Source organism: Choristoneura fumiferana, chromosome 23 (assembly GCF_025370935.1).
Source record: "Choristoneura fumiferana chromosome 23, NRCan_CFum_1, whole genome shotgun sequence".
Lineage (NCBI taxonomy): Eukaryota > Metazoa > Arthropoda > Insecta > Lepidoptera > Tortricidae > Choristoneura > Choristoneura fumiferana.
In genome coordinates, this window is record NC_133494.1 from 10,380,284 (window position 1) to 10,390,612 (window position 10,329).

Here is a 10,329-nt window from a genome sequence, read left to right on the forward strand (position 1 = left end):
GGTGGAAAAAATCTATTGGCGTTGAAGGGCAACTATAATAAAATAGCGTGTTTTTTTAGGGTTCCGGAGCCAAAATGGCAAAAACGGAACGCTCATAGTTTCGCCATGTCTATCTGTCTGTCTGTCCGTCCGCGGCTTTGCTCAGGGACTATCAATGCTAGAAAGCTGTAATTTTGCACGGATATATATGTAAAATATTCCGACAAAATGGTACAATAAAAAATAAAAAAATATCCCATAGTGGGGTGATTTTTTTTTCTCATCCTACCCTATAGTGTGGGGTATTGTTAGATAGGTCTTCTAAAACCATTAGGGGTTTACTAAGACGATTTTTCGATTCAGTGATGTGTTTGCGAAATATTCAACTTTAAAGTGCAAATTTTGGGCGTGTCCGCCAAGAGCGCTTGGCCGGTTTTTTTATATTTAGTTTGTTCGATTCTCGGGTGAGACCAGCGAAATTTGAAGTTTGGATGCAGTTTTGTTTCATATTAAAAATAAAAATGTTTCCTTTCAGTACAATTAGCCAACCAAAGAATTTAAGGTAGTTGCCCTTCAGGGACCATATATTTTTTTCACCCTGTATTGGTATAGTATAATTGCAATGCTTGGACAAATTTTCCAGATATCCTTATTAAGTAGGTATAGAACTCAGATTGAGACGTCAATGTAACGTCTTCAAAAGGTATCATAGTTAATTATAATATATTTATAATTATTTAGCTAGTTTTAGAATATTGTAAAGCGGAGCAACGCTCGCAGCTAACAATGTACGCCAATTTCCATCTACGCGAGTGTTATTCCTCTCGCCTTTGGTTGTCCTCACATCTGTAACCTAGGAATCTTTCAACGAAGCTACCTAATATAAACTATCTCTCCTATTTGCTCTACTATTTTTAACGATAGAGCACTCTAAAAATAATCATAATAATATCAACACAATGACAAAATCCATAACAGTACAAACGTAAAATAGATGATACCGTCCTCGCATAGAATATTAGATTACGCTGTTTCTTCAACGTTACACTCTTACGTCGAAAGTTTTCTTAGGCTCGCAGAGAGGACGTGTGACATACCAATAAAAGGAACTAAAATCGAATTACGTCAGAAATTCCTGCGTAGACCAAAAAAATATTTCCAATCAGAAGGTGATGTAATAAAAATCACGTTGAAGGAAGACGTATGGAGACAGGCAGCGGGTCTAGAGGCCTGTCTGCTCTAAATCGAGAGGCGCCGGCCCGCTCTGGAATACTAAGTAGGCAGTTTGCCGCCTCTTACTGCTATAGCCGAAAACACTGGCGACATTATTCTTGAAAAATACTAAGTTTTATTGTACGGACTTGTCGTATTCAGTGATCTATAGATACCTAGGTATACCTTATATTTTCGCTCGTGCGTGCTCCCTCTCGTACTCTAGGTTAGGCAACTTAATATTAGACAAATTTGTGTGACTGATATATTATGTGATGTCGACATCACACAATTACTCGTATAAGTGAGTGCGGTGAGACAGGAGCTCCCGATAGTTCCATGTACTCGTATTTGCATTTAAACAGCAAATACCTATGTACATATATTATAATTAACAATGACTCAATAAATAAAGTAATACTTATCACAATTTATTACAAAAACAGCAGTTTTTAAAAATCTTGCCTACACTAAGTAAATACCTAATGGTAGTTTTTATCGATTAATATTATTGTGAAATCATATATTTACCATCTTATAACACGAACTAAAAAGTGTAAAATAAAAAAACTCGTTTTTCTGTTATGTTATGTACTTAACAGAGTTCAAGACTAACAGACTTGTTTTTTCTTTCGAGTTTTCGTTTCAAGATTTTTGACGCAGTCAGTTTTTATTTTTATTTTTTTTTACTTAACGTATTTTACGAGTAGGTACATATCATCAGCCAAATATATGGTCTACCACCATAAAGTTGATAATCGTTTGCATGTCACAAAAAAAGAATGCCAATAGACGTAACGTGTCTGTCAACTTGGAAGTTCGACTTTAGCGACATATAGGTATTCATTTGATAGGAACTTGTTTAAAAATTGAAAGACCACTTATTTGGCTGGTGGTACCTAAACTTACCTCCTTCACGAGATTTGACGAGGAAAAATAATCAAGTATAAAATATACTAGCTTTTACCCGCGGCTTCACCCGCGTGGAAGTCGGTTATCGCGCGCTGTTCCCTCGGGAACTGTGCATTTTTCCGGAATAAAAAGTAGCCATTGTCACTCTCTGGCCCATAAACTATCTCTATGCCAAAAATCACGTCCATCCGGCGATCCGTTTCGACGTGAAAGCCGGACAAACATACATACAAACACACAAACATACGAACACACACACTTTCGCATTTATAATATTAAGTAAGTATAAGTATGGATTTAATTGGCTAATTAGTTGGGTATAAGAGGGAGGCAGGGTGACTCGGAAACGCATTAAAGTTGACGGGTTAAGGTCTGGCTGGGCCCCACTTGACCCCAACCGGTTTACCACACGAGGGCTCTCCTAAGCCTCGCCCGTCCTTTTAAATATACAAGGCAAGTTTTTGTTCTAACTGCTGGGACAAGTGCCCATCTATTTACATAATAATTACCTAAGGCAGTATGCTTGTACACAAAGAGCGATAAAATAAAATCCTAATCAAAATAACTTTATATATGCTATGCGTACTTTCGACCTGCGTTCGGAGGTAAAAACTACAGGTGTCCATAAGTTTCGGGCAGAAATAAAGATAGATAAAAAAAAGTTAAACTTAACGGCCAGGGTTTATTAGTACAACTTCTAACTGCTCAGACGTAGTCCGGGCCATTGAATTGCTTCGCAGGTTTGTCCAGGTTTCCTCACGATGTTTTTTAGCTTGTAGTAAATTTCAAATGTAATTATGAATTTCGAAAAACTCAGAGGTGCGACTTCACGATGCGATAGGTCAAACCACTAGGCCACCACGGCTTCGTTATTCTTAAAAGCACCTAGACGTTTCGACCCTATTGCAGCAGCCGTGGTCACATCTAGTCTGACTACGTGTCGCAAAAGTTACGGCGAAAATCGCAAAAGTTTAAAACAATAATGAAATTGCACTTAATATAAAATATTAGTTGTGTTACTACAACCAGAGACGAGAGCGGTACTCGTTACATTTACACGCGCGCTACAATTATCTTACCCGAGGTTAGTGCGCGATAGATAGCGGCAATGGTGCTTGTAAGGTACCTATTTACAGAGTATTGAGGTTCGCTTACAAATAGGGGTGGAATTTATTCGCCGCGGCGCCGCAGCATTTCCAATTTTCATATTTCCCACGGTGGGCCGCGCCGGATCCACTAAATCTCAACCTGATATTTATACCAACGGGCACTCGTTCGTGATACAAACTTTATCCCGTAAGCACCGAAACATTATAATACCTACGGGTTAATTACGAAGTTTAGTCGATCGTTAATGACAGTGGCAGGGTTTGAATGAGCACGATTGTATGCGAGTACTCGTAACTAGATATTGTTGAATTGTTTCAGTATTTCAGTTTTAATATCAATTTGAACGATGCAAATAATGATAATGAAAAATCAACTAGTTTCAAAAATAACGTACCTACTTATAACTAATAAGTAAGATGGGGATTTTTTTTATTTAAAAACCATTCACTTTTACTCATTAGAACTTCCTACCTAAACGTTTAAGTTACCAAAGAGCATCATTCAACAAAAAACAACGCAAGCATTCCTCTTGAGCGCTCAGCTCAGCAGCCCCCTCAGTTGACTGACAAAGGCCCAACTTCCATTCTTATTATCACAGCTAGGTACGCGTTTATTTGCTTTTGTATGCATAGAACGAAAAGAAAGCTACTTAAGGCAAAGCGGCGAATGGGCCGCCAGAGTCGCTGGCTCAGCGCGCGCGGGGATCGGTTGCGAACGTCAAGAATTTCCCAGAGGCGTGTTTACGACACCTAGCCGCTCCACCTTCGACACAGCACACAGATTTTGTTTACGTTATCTGATCATGGCCCGTTCAAGGTCATAAATACCAAGACGTCAAAAATATTTATCTAGTACCTTTATAGCTGTATAGATTTATACCCTCGACTGGCCATTCATCCTAGATTTAAAGATGGTCAGATTATACCGATCAGAGAACACAGACGCTGACAGGGAATTCCAATCCTTAGGTATCCCGATAAAGATCGACAAGGTAAACGCTTACTGTAAATTTATAGAATACTGCACATTTCAATGGTCAAAAGAAAGTCTTCAAAATGTTAAGTCACATTGCATAAAATCGCATTTAAGATGAGGCATGTGTTCCTTACCTCGGACAACCAGAAACAAACCTAACTTACAAACAAAGTGAGACAAAGAAAAATAATGCACGTTGCGATGTTTGAACTTTAGTCTAAATATTTGAAGTATTTTGTCTATATAGTAAGAACGTGCATGCTTTAAGATATACGAGTATTTAAACATTTTTATCGGTTCTATAAAGGTACTTAAGAGTCTATGGCGATACCGATGTACTACTGTTACACTCTTTATACTATAGCCCGTATTGAGCTCACAAAGTGTACCAAATTACCGCAACAATAACAAACGGAAAGAAACTCGAGCGAAGCTGTGAACTTGCCTAAAGTAATGCAACGAGTTTGAGCCTCCATTTATTTATTTACTTATTTTACAAGGGTGTCCCGAATGCTTACTACTTAAAATATAACTACTAGCTTTTGCCTACGATTTCGTCTACTAAGAATTCATTTATTGCTCCACGGGAACTAATAACTTTTTCAGGATGACATCTATTCCGTGGTACTTTCCAGGGTCTCAAACTACCTTCATACCAAATTTTATCTATATCCGTTCAGCGACTGGAGCGTGCAGAGGTAACAGACAGACAGACAGAGTTACTTTCGCATTTATAATATTAGTAGGACCGACATTGTTGCAATATATTGTATACAGATCTTTTAATAAATGTCTGTTGTGTGTGTTGTAGGCCGCCCATTGCTTACCTTGTAATTTTCTCTCTGTGTACCTGTTTTCTGTATCGCTTACTACCTATTTCTGGTGTACAATAAAGAGTCATTGTATTGTATTGTAAATTTCTGTTATTTTATTACTTCTGTGGAGCAGTGTATTTAAACTTTTGGACTGTTATTTAAGATTTAAGATCCTTGAATCTCACCAACAGCCGCTTATCTGGGTGAACTTAAACCCGACCCGAATTTTAAGTGGTTCCGTCATAATTTTAGGAAAATAGTGGGTTTATTGAATAGCTTATAATTTGCATAGTGTTCAGCGGTGGAGAGTACTCGGCCTCGCGCAGCCTTTAGAGGGCCTAAATGAATTCGCGACGGGCGCCCCTCCAACAAATTAGGATTAGATGAGGGTAGCTACTCTGTGTTTTTAAGGTAAAAACGGCAAATGCCATTCCAATCGAAAACTTAATTTCCGTTCCTAATTATACAGGTAGAACGCACGTTTGCGTCCGTTAGCTAAACGGAACATGTTTCGCATATTTTCATTTTCAGATATACTCGTGGGTAATGAAATTTGCCACTTAGTTGATAAGCTGGCATCGGAAAAGGTGAAATTTTCATAAAATCCATTTCGTCGATGCGCCGCCGCCACTCGGCGCTGCATCGGACATTCCATTTGTCGATTTCTGCAACCGGAAAATCTTATAACTTGAAGTTTTGATGGTGTTTACTTTATGGAAGCTAATCTCAAAAAGTTATAAGTAATAAGTAACATTTTTTTCCAGAAAAGAGATATTAATCTTCCAATTCATGCAATCAGATTATAACGATGCTGTGACCTGTTAATGAACCACAGTGCAGGGCCTGTCAGGCCGATACGACCAGCGCGACACGCCAGCGAAGAAGAATCAGCCAGTGCACATAAGAGACCAGAAGTTTCTACGCTGATATTCTTCTTCTTCGTTGACGCTATAACCGTTTGCGGGTCTTGGCCGCTTCTACAATCTTTTTCCAATTGTCGCGGTGCCTGGTGACCTTCTTCCAGTTGGTAAACATCCCCATCTTCTTCAGATCCTCTTCCACACAATTTCTCCAACATTTGTTTGGCCTGCCTGTTGGTCTTTTCTGTTGCAACGTCAACTTTGTCACTATATTTGCAGCTCACGTGTCCGGTATCCTTTCAATGTGACCCGCCCATCTCAGACGCTGTGACTTACAGAACTTGCTGATAGACTCGTGCTCTATGAGTGGCTCCAGCTCGTGGTTCACACGTTGACGATAGTTACCGTCACGCTCTTTAACAGGACCAAAAATGTTTCTAAGCACTTTTTCTCGAACACAGAATAGTTATTTATGCAACTGTATTGTAATAGGGGTCCTTAAAACACGAGTGTGGTTTTATGAAACGAGACGTAGCCGAAATAGGGTCACATGAGTGTTTTAAGGCATAATTACGTACAGTTGCATACAATATTTTATCTACATCCATATATTAAATCCTCTATCATGTGTTCAAGAACCATTGAGAATGACCTGCATTAACGAGAACTAGGTATGTCTGCCCCACGAGCTGCGCCCGCGGCGCGCCCGACAACCTGGGCCTGCTCGTGCGCCCTGCGCCCCCCACCTCACCGGTACTGTAAAAATGATGTATGAAATCTCATTGCTATACTGATTTCTGTATCGTAAAGACCATTACGATACAGCCGTGTTCATAATAGAATCCAATATCGTAACAATGGTCATTATCTATGGTTTTTGAACGCAAAATGGAGGATTTACTATATGGGTGTAGATAAAGATTTATTTCATTTCTCTGGATTAAGGTCCAGGCTTCGCATGTCAAAGTCAAAGTCAAAATATCTTTATTCAATTTAGGCTATAACAAGCACTTATGAATGTCAAAAAACTCTACCACCGGTTCGGAAAAACCTCTACAGAGAAGAATCCGGCAAGAAACTCAACGAGGTATATTTTTAAAACAGATTTACAATATTATTAAATGATATCTATACATCACAAGTATAACACAACTTTTTTTTAACACATTAGGTTCGCTATTTGAAGGGATCGCTAATGCGAATCGGAATTATTACCAAATATCCCTGTCCAAGATATAATCATTAACTTTATAATACGCCTTAGATATTAATGTATTCTTGACAATAGATCTGAATTTTGTATCCGTTTCATTTGTACCTAATATTTTTTGGAATTTTATTTAAATAAATGAGTAAGTCATAACAAGCCTGAAGTGGTACGATATACATATGACGAGTTTTGACCCTAATAATATACCATTTACTACACTGGCATTATAAGATGCTATAATATTTTATGTTACGAGTACATGCCACTTATTTGCAATATACAATGTAATATTCAACGAAAGGCTACGGAATTAAACTTTGAGCTGATTTAAATGTAAAATGATAGACGCGACGTCTTATTTGATTTGTGAGAAGATTTTGTGTTTACATTGTAAAACTTCGCCTTTCATAACTCGAGATTCGAATAGGTAGGTACTATGGCTGAAGCAAATAAACATCAAACACTTCTCGATGACTGTTGTTTGATCATGGTTCTAACGTAACAACTACAGGGAGAGACATTTTGTAGTTGAATGTACTCAATAATAGAGCGGAAATACCTTTAAGGCTAAAGGAGATTTAATCTAAAGTCTTCGGCTAGTGAAAAATCACTGTGTAAATAAATATTCCTGCAAAGTATAGTGCCCATCGTAGTGCAAGCGAACATATGTGCTGCTTGAAACCTCTTATAAATACGCCTACTTAAATAGCTCAGCGTTAGTCTTAATCGGGCCAATCAACTATTTTACCGACACTTTGGGCGTCTCCTGCGTTACCAAAATTATCTCTGGCGTTACCAAAAAATCGTACTTCCAACAAGATATTTCACGGTTTAATAGGTTGAACTTACGTAGGACGGCATGTATTCATGTACACCATCTATTAAATTACAGAAAAAACATGTTTACTAACAAAAATCTGCAATTGTTTGAAAAATGTTGCGGACAGATTAGTGTCGGTAAAAAAGTTGATTGGCCCAATCTTCAAGATTTATCGGCTTAGTTACTATTACCAATTAAGCAAGCAGCAGCTCCGAGTACGTAACGTTCGATTTCCGCCGTGCACGGTAAGCAAAGCTAATTCCTCCTAGGAATAGCCTGCAGGGCTACTACGAAATTTGAAAATCGAAGCTCGTATCGTTCGGTCCCTCTGACACTTATACTATTTAATACGAGAGCGAAAGGGACGGTACGACACGAACTTCGATTGTCGAACTTCGTAGTAGGCCCTCTGAGACCGCCGCTCGATTCCCTCCGTGCGAAAGTTGCCTGAAGAATACGAAGCGACAAGATAAAACGTTGAATCGGAAAAACTGCTTATTTTATTACTGCGCCGAGCTGTAAGGCGGATGGGATAGGCCTCGAGCGGGATTGGACGATCCTCAATTAAGGCACTGTACACTGATTCACTAAATAAAATCGCAGCGCAACTGTAACTTTCCGCTTTGTTACAGTACGTTATACGGTAGAAGTTGTTCGTTGTGCCACAGTGGCAGTTCTTGTAAAGTTTAACTGTCCGAATTGGTCTGCAGAGGCATAGGTATCCGAGAACGTTCGCCGAAAGTGGTGGCCATGGGACAGTACGTATGGACATCCTTTCCGTGAATTAGAATTAACAAGTAGGGGCACGGGAATGCTAATTATGCCTTACATGCATAATTAATAGAAGCCTCGTAGAAGACTAACAAAGCAAAGGACGTATAAAAAATACGTATTTATCTACATACGTAAATAACTAAATAAGCGCAAGGCAGGCAAATACAAAGCTTCTAAACTTCTTATTTGACATTTATATAGTTCAATATTACGAATAATTCTATGGTTTAGTAGCGATGGGTAGACCGAGTGCAAATATATAAGGAAAGGGCCGGCAAGGGGTGCGTCAAGTTCGATTCCCGACTCGTAAGCGAAGCCCCAGGGGCACAGCCACCTTAAGTTATGATATGATTAAGAAACTACTTCTCCATTAAATTGTAAAATCTTTTGCAACAATGACTGGTAAATACCCCTAAAGCGATAGGAAATTCGCCTTTGCACAATATCTCAACGTTTGTCAATTGTGTCTGTTTGATTATTTTTGTGCAATATGTAAAGAGTTAACGTAAAATTATTTAAATACAATGCGAAAATATATTTTTTACAAATGGGCATGTATAAATAAAGTACTTGATAATTGATAAACATGTGTTGTTGTATTTGACATCATACGATTATTAACGCGAATAAAAAAATATTGTAGCTAAATAACTAAATGCTAAAAATGTGTAATAAAGAAATAAGATAATTTACTATGTTTTTCCAGAAACTCTTCCTCACACTTGCGGCGTCAGTTGAGATTCTCAAGAAAACGTATTAATTTATTACATCTGTTGCAGCAATATAAGTTAAGTAATAAGAATCCAGCACAAGTATATACGTCGATGCAGCAGCGGCTACAAGTATATACAGTATCAGTGCTTAAAAATAATAATGTGCAACATTATATAACATTCCTCTGTTGGGAACAGGAGACCAAATTTGAAATCACATGACATTCCATTATTATTATCATGAAAATGACATTCCAAATTAGTGGAAAACTGTCTGAAATTCAAATTAGAGTGGATAGTAGAAAATTACAATTCTATTTTTTTTAACAATTAATTGAAAATTTAAGTGTAGCGTAGTTTTAGTTTTACTGCAGAACAGATTTCAACCTCGCAAATGGTATTTTCTAGTAATTGGTTTAAATAAATCCGTCCCAGGGACTAAATACGAAGGGTTGGGCTGAAGCTGCTGCTGTGAAAACTTTCCAAAGAGACAAAGTCGTGACCGTAAAAAATTAAATACTTATTTTTATTTCAAATTCGCTTTTGAATTTGAATTTGAATTTATCACGGGACACTTGTCACCAATTGACCTAGTCCCAAACTAAGCAAAGCTTGTACTATGGATACTAGGCAACGGATAAACATACTTATATAGATAAATACATACTTAAATTCATATTAAACATCCAAGACCCGAGAACAAACATTCGTATTATTCATACAAATATCTGCCCCGGCCGGGAATCGAACCCGGGACCTCAAGCTTCGTAGTCAGGTTCTCTAACCACTTGGCCATCCGGTCGTCTACCTACCTATTACGTATACCTATAGTAGGTGTACTAACCTCATCGAAAAAGTAAGTTAGTATATCTTTTACAACATCATCTCAGCCTATATGTATACGTTCTACTGCAGGCCATAGGCTTCCTCGTAGAATGAAAAATAAAAT